This window comes from Schistocerca americana, chromosome 3, assembly GCF_021461395.2.
Source record: "Schistocerca americana isolate TAMUIC-IGC-003095 chromosome 3, iqSchAmer2.1, whole genome shotgun sequence".
In the NCBI taxonomy this organism is placed as follows: Eukaryota; Metazoa; Arthropoda; class Insecta; order Orthoptera; family Acrididae; genus Schistocerca; species Schistocerca americana.
The window spans coordinates 98,808,681-98,820,886 of record NC_060121.1 but is presented as its reverse complement, the minus strand read 5'-3'; positions in this window follow the sequence as shown (position 1 = coordinate 98,820,886).

Sequence of the window (12,206 nt, the reverse complement as noted above, 5' to 3'; positions counted from 1 at the left end):
TTCTCTTCTTGTCCAAACTGGTTATCATCCATGTTTCACTTCCATACATGGCTACACTCCATACAAATACTTTCAGAAACGACTTCCTGACACTTAAATCTATACTCAATGTTAACAAATTTCTCTTCTTCAGAAACGATTTCCTTGTCACTGCCAGTCTACATTTTATATCCTCTCTACATCGACCATCATCAGTTATTTTACTCCCTAAATAGCAAAACTCCTTTACTACTTTAAGTGTCTCATTTCCTAATCTAATCCCCTCAGCATCACCCGATTTAATTTGACTACATTCCATTATCCTTGTTTTGCTTTTGTTGATGTTCATCTTATATCCTTCTTTCAAGACACTGTCCATTCCGTTCAACTGCTCTTCCAAGTCCTTTGCTGTCTCTGACAGAATTACAATGTCATCGGCGAACCTCAAAGTTTTTACTTCTTCTCCATGAATTTTAATACCTACTCCGAATTTTTCTTTTGTTTCCTTTACTGCTTGCTCAATATACAGATTGAATAACATCGGGGAGAGGCTACAACCCTGTCTCACTCTTTTCCCAACCACTGCTTCCCTTTCATGCCCCTCGACTCTTATAACTGCCATCTGGTTTCTGTACAAATTGTAAATAGCCTTTCGCTCCCTGTATTTGACCCCTGCCACCTTCAGAATTTGAAAGAGAGTATTCCAGTTAACGTTGTCAAAAGCTTTCTCTAAGTCTACAAATGCTAGGAACGTGGGTTTGCCTTTTCTTAATCTTTCTTCTAAGGTAAGTCGTAAGGTTAGTATTGCCTCACGTGTTCCAACATTTCTACGGAATCCAAACTGATCTTCCCCGAGGTCCGCTTCTACTAGTTTTTCCATTCGTCTGTAAAGAATTCGCGTTAGTATTTTGCAGGTGTGACTTATTAAACTGATAGTTCGATAATTTTCACATCTGTCAATTCCTGCTTTCTTTGGGATTGGAATTATTATACTCTTCTTGAAGTCTGTGGGTATTTCGCCTGTCTCCAAAGGTCTCTTTAATTTTCCTGTAGGCAGTATCTATCTTACCCCTAGTGAGACAAGCCTCTACATCCTTACATTTGTACTCTAGCCATCCCTGCTTAGCCATTTTGCACTTCCTGTCGATCTCATTTTTGAGACGTTTGTATTCCTTTTTGCCTGCTTCATTTACTGCATTTTTATATTTTCTCCTTTCATCAATTAAATTCAATATTTCTTCCGTTACCCAAGGATTTCTATTAGCCCTCGTCTTTTTACGTACTTGATCCTCTGCTGCCTTCACTAATTCATCCCTCAGAGCTACCCATTCTTCTTCTACTGTATTTCTTTCCCCCATTCCTGTCAATTGTTCCCTTATGCTCTCCCTGAAACTCTCTACAACCTCTGGTTCTTTCAGTTTATCCAGGTCCCATCTCCTTAAATTCCCACCTTTTTGCAGTTTCTTCAGTTTTAATCTGCAGTTCATAACCAATATAATGTGGTCAGAGATATAAAATTCATATTTACAAGAGTAAGAAAAGCCTTCCCAAAAATGGATTTTTTAAAAAATCTGATACAAATTTGAGTGTTCTTTTTCAAAAAGTATTTGTCTTGTGTGTAACCTTATATGGAGGCCAAATGGAATCATCATTTTGGTGGTGGAATGGAGAGCGGAGGGTAATAATTGAAGAGCACACCAAGGGTTGAATGAAATAAGCAGGTTCAAATTGGTGTATGTTACGGTGTTTCTCACAAATTAGAATGCTTGCAAGGGATAGACTAGCACAGAAAACTGCATCAAACCAGTCTCTGACTAAAGACTACAACAACTAAATTGCTATCTACTGACCACAACAACGAAATGACATTTTACTGACTGTTGCCGTGAAACATAATTAGCGAGTAATTTGTTGCAGTATTGGCCATCCCACCAAGTGCGAATCCATAGATGACAACCTGCCTCTTCAGCACCGCCTTTAACTCTGGTTTTGTGATTTCCTCCGAATCAAGATACTCAACGTATACCCTTGGCAAGGGACACGTGTGAATATCAGTGTACTCACTTGTTCGAAAGGAAGGAAGGAAGGAAAATTTTAGTTTAACATTATACGCGGAGCAAAATATCTGATTCTGTCAAGGATGGGGAAGGAAATCGACCATGCCCTTTCAAAGAAATCATCCCGGCATTTGCCTGGAGCGATTTAGGGAAATCATGGAAAACCTCGACCTGGATGGCCGGACGCGGTTTTGAACCGTCGTCCCCCCGATTGCAAATCCAGTATGCTAATCTGTTTGGCATCTCGCTCGTTCACTGCACTTCGCAGCTGATCCATGCTTGAGCAATGCACGATTTGGTTGCTACCCAATGCGCTTGAGCCCAGCTCACACAGAGCAAAGTCCAACAGATGTTTGCTAGGTGGCACAGTAGGCTCTGATCTAACAAGGAGTGGGGATTGCTGGCTCACATGCCGAATCTCTCTCACAGTTGAATGTTCTCGGCATCAGGTCAAAGGTTCGATGTATTGCTTTCATATACAATGCAGGCAATTTTAGGTTATTCGGTTTTTTTTTTTTTTTTTGTTAAACTGATCGCCGATTTTGTGTATCACAATCCAATCTCGAATCACGCAAATACAAAAGTCGCGTATTGCGTGATAGCAAGAAAACCACTGGTGACTGAAAGAAATTTACGTAGACAAAAGAATGTACTATATTAATATTGTTTGCATGTTATCATGGAATACACCATTTTTTCTGTTTCGATGATACAGGATTGGGTTCTGATGCCCAAAATCAGCCATTAATTAAACAAAAAGTACAGAATTTCGATACATTGGCTATTTTGTACCTCAAAATGGTTTAAAAAAGTTGCTATCGTGTTATTACCCCATCATGCTGGAAATCCATCGAGGAAATCATTCTTAGACTGCGTCAATCGCAGTGCGTGCAGGTTGGCAACTCTGCAGTCTCTCTCAAACGATTCTAAGGAAACTGGTTAGTAGAAGAAGTTGATTTTCTCTTATCTCTTAACCTCATTTGTCAACTTCATTACGAAACGCCTAGCGTTTAATTAATGGTTATATTTAACGAGATATTTCGAAATTAAGTAACTCACTGCATGAAATTCGAATAGTTTACAGTGACAAATAGGAGCCACTAAGAGTTTGTCCTTGGTACATCTTGAGACAAACATTGATGGATACAAAACCAAGCTGACTGTATTAAATTATTCTTTAAACTTCTGCGGTAATCTGCGTCTGTCTCCATTCTTCAGAAGCTGGCTTCATTGTATAGCACTCATTTCCGCTCTTGAGTGTAAAGGATTAAGTGAGAAATAATTATTTGTAGCATCCCTCGTATCTCATAAATTGTTTGAGAGAACGGAACGAAATTTCGACGAATGATAGCTTCTTGCACCTGAATTCCCTTATTTTTCAAAGGTGTGATGTTATTCTGTATGGGTCATACGTAGCATTTGATACGAGAACTGCATGGATTTTGCTAAAACGTAAGTAGAGTTATAACACAGTTATTTTTATACCTAGAATGGGCTTTCCATAAACAACTGACCTGTCTTCCCTTAAGCTGCTGGTTTAGTAACAGAGTGTATGAGGATTCCGTTGCTATTTCAACTGCGTTCCACTGAGTTGATGAATGTTAAGGGACAGCTTCTAATAACGTGCTGGACGTCCTCTATCCCGGCGTGGGGCAATAGCTCGACCTGACAGCGACTCACGAAGTCGTTGGAACTCCCCTGCAGAAATATTGTGTCACGCTGCCTCTGCAGCCCTCCATAATTGCAAAAGTGTTGCCGGATATTGTGCACGAACTGATCTCCACATTATGTCCAGTAAATGTTTGATGGGATTCATTGCGGGCGATCTGAGTAGCCAAATCATTTGCTCGAACTATCCAGATCATTCTTCTAACCAATCGTGAACAAAAGGCTATTTTCATAAGTTAAAAATATAGTTCGGGTTGTTGTTATACGGAGTGTTTATAACATTCAAATCACATGTACGATCAATATTCTCAGAAAATGTCTCTTTTTTAATGTAACTAAAGCTTACAGAACCATTAAATGTTAAGATTTGGTCATGTGACCGAAAACGCTCTGTTATTGGCTGAAGCTCTGGCGGCGTCACATTCTAGGAGTAAGACGAAGCTATACGTATGTCATAGGAGTGTTAGCCGAAGTTAACAGCTTTTTACGCACTATTTCTGCGAATAATTTAGCTATTCAATGTCGTAAAGCGCACGTACATCTTTTAACTAGCAATAGAAAGGAACTTTGTGACTGCTGATAGCGGAATCCTAACGAAAATTGATGCGTTTATGCTCCACTTATTTAGAGCGGCGATATGTGCAAGGACGGACATTATTTTTCCTGCTGCCTGCCACATCATTTAACATGCTCAATACTAATGAACTGTGGAACTTTAGCAGATGTGTCTCTGTCTTGAATATGAATACCACAAGTTCCAATCCTGGGGGAGAAATATGAAAATAGAATTAGCAAGCTTTCGTTGTTGCAATTATGAAGGATGAAAATAGCGTCAGCAGGAGATCGTTGTAGAGTGGTTTCGACAGCGGGATGTATTGTTTATAGCTTCACATTAATATTAGTCTGAGAAAAGGACAACTGAGAATAAATGCTTACAAACAATAACCCTTCTCGAAAATGATTGCTAGTAGTGAAGCTGTAACAATACTCCCATTGTCCAACGAGGTGTAGGACGATGAGATTTTGTATGAGGAGGGGTATAAAGCATATACAACAAGAAAGTTCACGTTTGGCGATGTAAACTAACATCAGTGTCGCAAGCGGACTGAACATCTTATGTAAGATGATGAAACTTCAAAAACTTAAATAACAAGGACCCTAGCTGGACAATAAGAACAAAAAAAAACATTGTTTCTAATAAACGTATGGTAACTTTAACTAGAGAATATCTTTTTGAATGTGACGTGTGTGAACAGCTATTGCAAATGTAAACAAATGTAAACGCAGAGAAAAACACATTAATACTCTGTTTCCAATCGCTATGGTGAAGTTATGTAAATGCGATTTGGTTTTCATGTGAAACGATTGTACATTTGTTTTAAAAATGAACGCTATCATCTTTTAATATACGACAATTCACCACTTCACAACTCTGCCAACAGAGCTAGCAATGGTGCGTAAAGATGAGAGTACAACGACAATTTTTCCTGAAGAGTTTAATTCTGTCGACTGACGCTGTCCTTTGTAAGAGTGGGAAAGTGTTTCTCGGAGGTAAATTAATGTTATCTTCAGAGTACAAGATATTTTTAATTAAGTAGTGTCATTTTTTGGTACAGTGCCAAGCTATTTTTACGTACCCTCTCATTCTATGAAACACCCACAAAAAAATTCCAAGAGTTTTCATGGACGTATTCGTACAGTGTGGTACTACACACCATTTGTAATCCATTTTCCGAAATGTAAATTCCAAAATGTGACAACACTTCAATTATCTTTCTGACAGTGGGAGCAGCCAGTTAGCCAGTGACGTCACAGGCATCACGTGACTTGAACGGAGCGTTCCGGCGGGCTAAATCCATTAACTTAATTTAGTGAACTCCCTTGCATCTATCAATTTTGCGTTACTCAACATCTTCGTGAAGTATTGCATAAGTATTGTATAAATTGCGGTATCGACGTGTCCATCGCACATTGCATCAGTCCCTCATGTATCAACCGCTGTCATAACAGATCTTGCTGAAACCTAGTGAAAATCTTTCTTAAAGCAAACAAATCCGAGAGAGACGGCTGATTCATAACCATTGCTCCATTCGAAACTTTTGACAACCCAAGTGTCCAATTCTGTTTGTTTCAGATGCACAATAAATTCATAGATCAGCACATATGTTGCATTCGCTGCTAGAACAATGTCATGATCTCGGACGGTTTTCTGTACGTAGCCCACCAAGTGTAGCAATTTTCTCGGAATTTTTCATTGAAATATTTTCGTATAATGTTCAAGTAACGCCACGGTAACCATTTCAAACTCAGACCATTGCTTCAGAAGAGGCTGTACGTCCCCGTGAAACGTGAATCGCTGTCGAACAGACCGTGTACACTGGAAGTGTACAGCTGGTAGGGATCGTGGGAGAGATGTCAGCCCCCTCTGACACTGGTGTCCAGCTAGCTAGGACGAGTTTCTCTGCTAATCACTTTGTGGATTGAGTTACGCAACAGCTAGCTTACGTTTCTATACCAACAACCCTACGGACGCCAAGACTGTCTGGCGTAATACAAAGCTACCTGAGTGCACTCAAATGTACAGTGCATCAGAAATAAATTTCCTTTCGGTTGATAAAAGTACATATGTAATGATTTAACGCACCCTCAAGAAGGCGAGAGCTTGACTATCCTGACGAAGCAAACTTCGTCACCTGAGCATAACTACAAATTTCAGATACTTTGTTAGCTTCCTTAATCTAGGCCGACAGGTCTTGAATTTTGGCGCCATCACAGAACTCAAGCACTAGTTGAGCCATGTTACTATGTCACTTTAGGAGATACACCACGCACTCCTTGATTAAAATTGGGCAACGGTACTGATTTAAAACGATTCACACGTTGTGGCAGACATGCATAATTTCCATATATACTTGCATTCGTTCTCCTGGTCGGTAAGCAGTAATACTGCCTGACCGAATAAGGGAAAAGATTCACTAATCACTTGAAGATATACTGTACGTCCCTCGAGAACTGAAAATTCTACCAAGAGCTACAAGCTATGGAAAGTCATCACGAAATCTATTTCAAGATGCAAGGAAGGTCTGGCTGATTCGACAAGTGCACGAAATCTGACGTTAGCCACGTAAGTTCCCCGCGTGACGACCTGCTCACAAATGGCACCACGGAGCCAGCTGGCTGTCGCAGGGACCCAGTACGGGGCTGCAGCCCACGACATCTTTTCTTTTATTGGCTGTGGCAGAAGACCAGCCTAGCGCTTTACAGCCTTACTTCACTGCCGCCTCGGCCCCTTCATGTGTCTCTGCACCTGTGAAGACGTCTCCCGTTCCCACTGCTAACATGGCGCATGAATTCTGTGTAAGCATTCAAAGACGAGAACGCAGACGACAATCTTCGCAACCTTTCTTAGATTACTAACATTATCGTATATGCACGTTGTAGTGCTACAAAATGAGTGAACTAAGGAAGCACTCAATGGTTCCTAACGTTTAACATCACCAGACTTTTAATTTAAAATCTCCTTAAACGTTTATGGTATGCTGCTGGATGTCCAGAGTCATCTTCAGTGTTTTAGGATTAACTCCGAGTGAGATAGACATTAGAATATGAAACATTTTTTTGATACATCTGTCTATGCAGTTACATTGGGTATATCAACAAGTACGTAATATTGCAGCACACTTAATACTTATGTATTGTGAAAGTGTTAAGAGAGGATTATAAGACGTTTTCACCTCTCTACACCAACTTCAGTTATTACAGTTAAGTCTTACCCCCGATTTAAAAACAAGTAGTCGACCTTTATTACCGTCCATGACGAAGGTGGGCTTACAGCAAACTTCAGACATAAAATAGACAAATAAATGTCTAAGAAGTTGGGTCACGAGTTTCGAATGATATCATGACTTGAAATTTTTTTTATTAAAATGCGATTTGAGAAGTGAAGTTGAACCACAACGAATAACTTGCTAAAAACTTCGGCAGAATCGATGATTTCTCAGTTCTTGCAGAAGGTTATGAGTGGAAAGCCATAGATCGAAGTAATGGTTAAAGGAGAATTCAGGAGTGCGTTGCATACGCAGAATCTATTTCCTTTAGTGTCATGACGGTAAATCTCCGTAAATCAAATAAGGTTTCCGATGACACATTTCAAAAAAAAAAAAAATTGCGCAGAAGACTAATTTAAAAGAACTGAAAAATATGTTAATTTTTTGAATGCCAAGGCAATTGAATTTAATATTTACCTGTTATCCTTAACAATTTTTATTCACAGATGACGAATTAATGATTTTATTTGTATAATTGAATAATGTGTTGGATAATATTTATTAGTCACGAATAGTGAATAGTATTTCATATCTGTATTCGTTGTCCGCCAGTCGCATAAATTTCGCCCAGACATGGTGCTAAGCGAAGAGCATCGCGCGTCTGCTTGCACACACTGTGAATTCGAAACCCGTGTGGAAGTGACTGCAGGAGCATATATACCCTGCGGCTCACGCCACTGTGCCAGCTGCGGGGCTTTCCCTCAAGCGGCTGTCATTAGCTTCGGTAAGCTTCGTAAACTTCCATCAACGTTAGCGAATCCTCTCGCTCGCACACCACAGGCGCGTGCGGGACACGTGCATAGGTCACGGGATTGTAGGGCTCTATTGGGCAAAACGAAATCGGATACGATATTAGTATGTGTTCCATGACTTTCGTCGGTTCAGTATAATACCATCCGCCCCCCGTAGCTGAGTGGTCAGCGCGACAGACTGTCATTCCTAAGGCCCTGGGTTCAATTCCCGGCTTCGTCAGAGATTTTCTCCTCTCAGGGACTGGGTGTTGTCCTAATCATCATTATTTCATCCCCATCGACGCGCAAGTCGCCGAAGTGGCGTCAAATCGAAAGACTAGCACCCGGCGAACGGTCTACCCGACGGGAGGCCCTAGTCGCAGGACATTTACATTTAGTATAATACCGTTGAAATTGCAACGGAATCCTAACAGACTGTGTTATGAAACGAGCAACTGAGAGCAACACAGATTTATGAAAAGCTCTTCTTGATACAAAAATGTGTTGTGTTACATCCCTACTTTTGTTTTCGAGAAACCTACGCAGTTCTCGTTTCACAATCTACCGATGACCCTTACAAAATAACATTTCTCTACTGAAAAATGTGTAGTTACTTTTGTATCACACTAGATAAGGAATTCTCAAGGTTGGGGACCTATCACTTACCAAAATCTCTCAAACCATTTAGGAGACACGACGGAAGGTATGAATACTTCATTCTCACTTTATCGTTTACACTAAATAGCGAAACTGATTGCACTACGTACCGTACAAGCCAGTTTCTCAAGACTAGAGATTGATACAGATGCCCTCCAGAGTTTAAAGACAGATTCAGTACACTCAGATAGATTTTGTAGCACGAATTGCCGTGAACCAAAAGCAAACTCAAAGCAACCCCTATTTGTCATACCAAGCAATCCGAATTTCATGCTTTGAGCTATTTAATTTCGAAAAAAAGAAACAGAATACCTATGACCATTAACTAAATGCCAAGCAGTTCATAATGATGCTGACAAGTGGGGCTAAGATGTACAAGAGAATCAGTTTCTTTCACCAGTTTCCTTAGAGTTGTTTGAGGAAGGCAGCACATTAGCTAGTCTGCGAACACCGTCTGATAAGCTTTCCACCTGTTGCACAGAGTACTACTACACTGTGACAGAGGCTCTGCACGCGAGCCAGTCGCCTCCATTCCCTGCTGGCTGACAGACAGCCGTGCCACGTAGCAAGCTCACGTGGACTCTTAATCCGTGCAAAATGGGCTCCTGATGAGCATTTCGTCGCAAACAGACAGTGCGTATCGCAAGCGTGGGTCAGTTCCGAGGCAGCTTGAACACTGATATTTATATATGTGCCTGTGCAAAGAGTGTACTTTGATTCTGATGAAACCACGAAGCCAGCGTCAAAGTCTATACTCATGACCAAAATTGTCATCAATGAATTCCCATTTTGTAACCATGGGAGGATGGCCAATATTGCAGCACATTATTCGCTAGTTCAACATTTCACAGCAACATCTAGTAGAAAGCCATGTTGTTATTGTGGTCTTAGTCTGATGACTAGTTGATGTAGATCTCTTACGCTGGACTGCCCAGTGCAAGCCTCTTAATTTTTTCACAGCTGCAGTAATCTACATCCATTTGGCCCTGATATTCAATATTTGGTATCCTCTTCAGTTATTATGCGACTCTACACCCATCACGAAACTGATGATTCGTTAAGCCTCCACATGTGCTCTATAAACCAGTCCTTTCTTTGAGTCACTTTGTGCAGTAAATTTCGTTTCTGCTAAAATCGATCCCATACCTATTTACCAGTTATCTGGTCTTTACATCTAAACTTCAGCACTCTTCTATACAGGGTGAGTCACTAACTTATGCTACCTAGAATAACTTTGAGAGTATTATAAGAGCTGAAACGTTTGTGGGTCGAAAGTTGCATGGGAGAATGGGGGCCATAATATACGTTGGTTTTTTGTTGATAGATGGGGTCGCGTCAGAGATATGAAGGTTAACTTTGTTTTTTTTATATATGGAGTGCTATGCTTTGGTACTTATTTTCTGATATCGGTTATCGAGACGAATCCAATGAAGTGTAATCTTTGAAGGTCAATGAAGGTCAAAAAGGTGGCATGAACGTCCATTTACAGAAGGTGTTCGAAGTGATGACCATTATTATCAATGCGGTGTTGCAATCTTCTTATCATGGATTGAGTGGCATTCGTTATCACTTCAGCACTTACCTAAGCACATGCTCTGACAATTCTCTCTCGTATATCGTGCAAATAGTAAATATCCGCCGAATATGGCGTACCCATCAAACGTGCCATTGGCATGTAAACAACATTAGACGGTTTCACAATACAACACTAGTATCGTTGAATCACGCGAATGTGAATCATGTATTCCGTCGAAGAACACGTCTAAATGCTTCTCATTTATGGAGAATTCCAACGAAATTCAGTGAGAGCTGGAGATAAACTGAAAGATATCCTCAACGCACTCACCCTACACGTAGTACATTTAAATGTGTGTATGATAAATTAGGAACAACTGGATCTCTAACGCATCGGAAACATATCCGGCAAAGGGAAGTTACGAACGAGAAAACGGAAATTGGTATTCTTGCCACTGTGGTTAGAGATCCTTGTTAGTTCGCGTCAAATCGTAAAGGAATCTGGCATGAGCCAGAGTAGTGTTATTCGTGGTCTGCATCGCCATAAATACCATCCTTACCATATGAGTTTCTACTAAGAATTAACTGTTACGGACTGTATGCGTCGCATCGAATTCTACTGATGGGCTCAACTTCAGATTCAGAAGGATGACACATTTATTAATTTGATTTTATTTGCTGACGAGGCTACATTCACGAACCAAGGTAATGGTAATTTGCATAACATGCATTACTGGGAAACTGAAAATCCATGTTGGCACACCAGAAACATTGGTCGGTGAATGTATGGTGTGGGATCCTGAAGGAAAGAATTCTACGTCCCTATTTAATAGAAGGAAATCTTAATGGTAGGAGATACACCACATTTCTGCAAGAAACATTAAGTCTATTGTTGGATGAAATACCTTTAGGAACAAGGAACGTAATGTGGTATCAACACGATGGGTGTCCGGCACATTTTTCGCTGATGGCTGGAAGAGCTGCGCAGACAATTCCCAAATTGTTGGATTGGACGCGGAAGAGATGTGTTGTGGACGGCACATTCGACAGACTTGACGCCTCCGGATTTTTCTTGTGGGGATTCGAGAAAGAAATTGTTTATAAAGACGTTCCAACTACACCTGAAGATATGCGAGAGAGAACTGTCCAAGCATGTGCTTCGATAAGTGCCGATGTGATAAGGAATACCACTCAATCCATGATAAGAAGACTGCAGCACTGCATTGATACTCGTGGTCATCATTTCGAACACCTTCTGTAAATGGTCGTTCATGCCACCTTTTTGACCTTCGTTCACTTTCAAAGACCTTACTGTTACACATCATTGCATTCGTCTCGATAGCCGCTATCAGAAAATAAGTACAAAACTATAGCAGCCCAGTAAAAAAAAAAAAAAAGAAAAAAGTTGACCTTCATATCTATGACGCGACCCCACCTAGCAACAAATAACCGACGACATATTATGACCCCCGTTGTCCCATGCAAATCTGTCCCACAAACTTTTCAGCTCCTATTCGGATTATTCTTGATGGCAATGGTTAGTTACTCACCCTGTATACTAAGGTGACAAATTCATGCCATACTTCCTAATATCGTGCCGGACCTCCTTTTAGCCCTGCCAGTGTAGCAAATCGATGTGGCATGGACTCAAGTCGGAAATCCCCTGTGGAAATATAGAGCCAAACTATCTCTATAGCCTTCCATAATTCAGAAAGTATTACCGGTGCAGTATTTTGTAAACGAACTGGTCTCTGTGATATTTGTTCGATGGG